The 3,191-nt window shown below is 38.7% G+C and overlaps 1 pseudogene; it reads left to right on the forward strand.

The window, feature by feature from the left end:
• The first annotated feature begins 2,133 nt into the window (after positions 1–2,133).
• Positions 2,134–2,632, forward strand: LOC129065676 (40S ribosomal protein S18-like; annotated as a pseudogene).
• Positions 2,633–3,191: the final 559 nt, after the last annotated feature.

Here is a 3,191-nt window from a genome sequence, read left to right on the forward strand (position 1 = left end):
AAAAAAAAACAAAGACTCCCCTTTGTTTTTGTTTTAAAACAAAATTTAAAAATAGGCCTCTGCATTTCCTGGCTATGTACGATATTCAGAGTAAAATGCCAGAATCTACTAGAAAGCCAGAAATGTGGTAATCACCTCCTCTTAAGGAATATAAATTCAAAGAAGAAATTCTCATGGGAAAAAGTTGTTCTTGTAAGATTCCCTGTCCAAGTTTGTCAGTTCAAAGGCTTAGTACATTTTCCATAAGATTTGGTAAATAGATTTTAGGGCTGTTTACTGAAACCAAATTCATATTCTCATCATTTTGATATAACCCATCATTAATCACAATCTCCCAATAAAAATTTCCAAGCTGCCACTCTCTGTTGAGAGCATTCCCTCTAAAATATAACACCTAGCTGAACTAGTGATATTGGACTTTCTTTTTTAATATATTTTGGTAACCCTGAAATATTCATCTATTATAGTTAAACAGATGAATAAAGGTAAATTATTCATTGACCGCTTCAGCTGTAATGATTCCAAAGCAGCTGTTATTTACCTGGGCAACGGTCCTCAAAATAATTCTCTGAGTCAGCTCTGGGCTTCATGCTGCTACTCCTTATGTTGAACAGATAGGTTGCAGCAGCTCCAAAACACCATTGTGGGCCAAGGAGTAAATAACCATTTTCAAAGTGTAATTATATACTGTATTTGTATTATAATCAGAGATAATGATGATCAGGTGAATACTTAAAAGTGACAGGTCTGACACTAAACAAAATGACTCCCAAGGAAACAAAGGGCACTTTTAGGCCACCTTTCAAGCAATATACATATGTGTAGAGGATGTTATTTTTCTTCACCCCAAAAGACAGAAGTGTACAGAAATAATTATATAGTTCCGTTCTACTCTCCAAATTAAAGGTTTGCACCCAGAAGAAAGTAAAATAAAATTGTGCCAATCTTAAACACGCACCCTCTTCAACACTGATAAAGGATTTTCTTGCTTATAATGGCTCTTACGATTGCATGAGATTTTGAAACCAGAAGGCAGAAAGCCTGTGTGTTTCAGAGGGGCGTGGGGTGGAGATTCTGGGGGAAGCATGTGATTGGCTAGGCTGCAAGCCTCTGGGGGTCTTTGAATTCTCTCCATGCTAAAAATAAGTGAGTCCTTGGGTTCTGATTCTGCCATCGCAGTATGAGCCCACCAAAGCCTATCCCTTTTACTGTTTACAACGGAAAGCCCTGGCAAAAAATATGCGAAGAATAAACTACCTAAGGGCTGCAAAAGCAAAAAAGTTGATGGATTGGCGTGGGCGGGAGAGCGGGTTTTCTTTTTTTCCTCTTTCCTTATACAGCTTTATCTTGAGGGCAGGTCCCAGTTTCAGAGCAGTGTTTGCTATAAGCAGTTAAAATTTAAAAATACGTCTTCTAGCCAGAGGAACCAGGCATGTTGACCCTGTGAGGTAGAATGATTGGGAGTAATCCCAGAGGAGAAAGAAATAGACAATGGGGTCCCCTAATTTTGTGTATGAACTCTCAGCTCAATCTGTCTGAGCCAAGCATGCAAGGTACAGACCCAGACCAGCATAGAATAGGCTTTGAGAATTTAGATGCAATATGAACTGCCCATACAAGTCTCAGACTAACCCCTGAACTATGCATGTACAGGACGGACACAACGTGGCTCAGTTCAGTACCACTGAACTGAGATGTAAACCCCTGCCCACTACAATAAAAGCAGAATTTAGGGTAGAACCTCACTGGGCTGACGGCCTGCTAAAGCAGAAACATCAACATCCTCCTAAGGATTATGAAAGGACTCAGATCCTATGCAACATTACATTGACAATGTTCAGGATACAATCTGAAATTACCTGACAACCAAAGAAACAAGAATATATAAATAATTTTCAAGAGAAAAACTATAGACAGATGTCAACATGAAGATGACCTAAATGTTGAAACTTTTGACTTTAAAGGACCTATTTTAACTATGATCCATGATATAGAGGAAAACACATTGGAAATAAATGAAAAGAGAAATTCTCAACAGAGAAATAGAAACTACAAAAAAAAACACAAACCAACTCCAATTGGAAAGTTTAAACTGAAAAATACAGTATCTGAAAAATTTTTTAAATTTACTGGATGCTCTTCCACAGGCAGCCTACTCCACCCACTGGGACTGCCACCCTGAATCCAGTGACGGCTGAGTCATTCCAGCACATTGTGCAAGTACTCAGCACCCAAATCCACAGGCAGTGGAAAGCAGCCTTTGCCATCCCTGCAGTGAAGGGCATGGGGTGAAAATGGCTCAGTGGTGCTGAGGAGAGTAGACATCGACCTCACCAAGAGGGCCGGAGAGCTCACTGAGGATAAGGTGGAACATGGGATCACCATGGGGTGGGATCCATGCCAGGACAAGATCCCAGACTGGTTCTTGAACAGAGAAAGGACATGAAGGACAGAAAATAACAGCCAAGTCATGGGCAATGATCTGGACAACTTCTGTGAAGACCAGGAACGGCTGAAGAAAACTCAGGTCCACAGAGGGCTGGGCCACTTCTGGGGTCTTTGTGTTCAAGGCCAGCACACCAAGACCACTGGTCACTGGAGTCGCATTGTGGATGTGTCCAAGAAGAAATAAATCTGAAGGCCTTGTCTGTTAATAAATAGTTCATATACTACCGCCCCCCAAATCACTGTATGGGCTCAATAGCAGAATACAAGGGAAAACTAAGATAGATCAATAGAAATTATCCAAATTGAAGAACAGAAATAAAAAATTGAAATAAAAGTGGATAAAGTTTTCCAGACCCTTAAGACAACATCAACAAGCCTAGGATTGGAATTCTACAAAACAATTACTATAACTAATAAATAAATTTAGCAAATATTAATTGTATGCTTACACACCACCAGCAAACAATTAGAAAATGAAATTTTCAAAACTTCTATTTACAGTATCACCAAAAGTCATAAAATACTTAGGAATAAATCTACCAAAAGGTAACCATGACTTCTACACTAAAAACTACAAAACATTGCTAAAGAAAGTTATAGACTCAAATAAATGGAAAGATACAATATACTCATGGATTGAAAGGCATTTATATTTTACGAAGGTAATATCTCTATAGAGACCTATACTCCAAATGATATCAATATAAATTTCAGCAGGGTTTTGTTGCTGTCTTTTTTGTAGA

The sequence above is a fragment of the Pteronotus mesoamericanus genome, unplaced genomic scaffold, assembly GCF_021234165.1.
Source record: "Pteronotus mesoamericanus isolate MK-2021 breed Mesoamerican mustached bat unplaced genomic scaffold, CSHL_Meso_final contig_182, whole genome shotgun sequence".
In the NCBI taxonomy this organism is placed as follows: domain Eukaryota; kingdom Metazoa; phylum Chordata; class Mammalia; order Chiroptera; family Mormoopidae; genus Pteronotus; species Pteronotus mesoamericanus.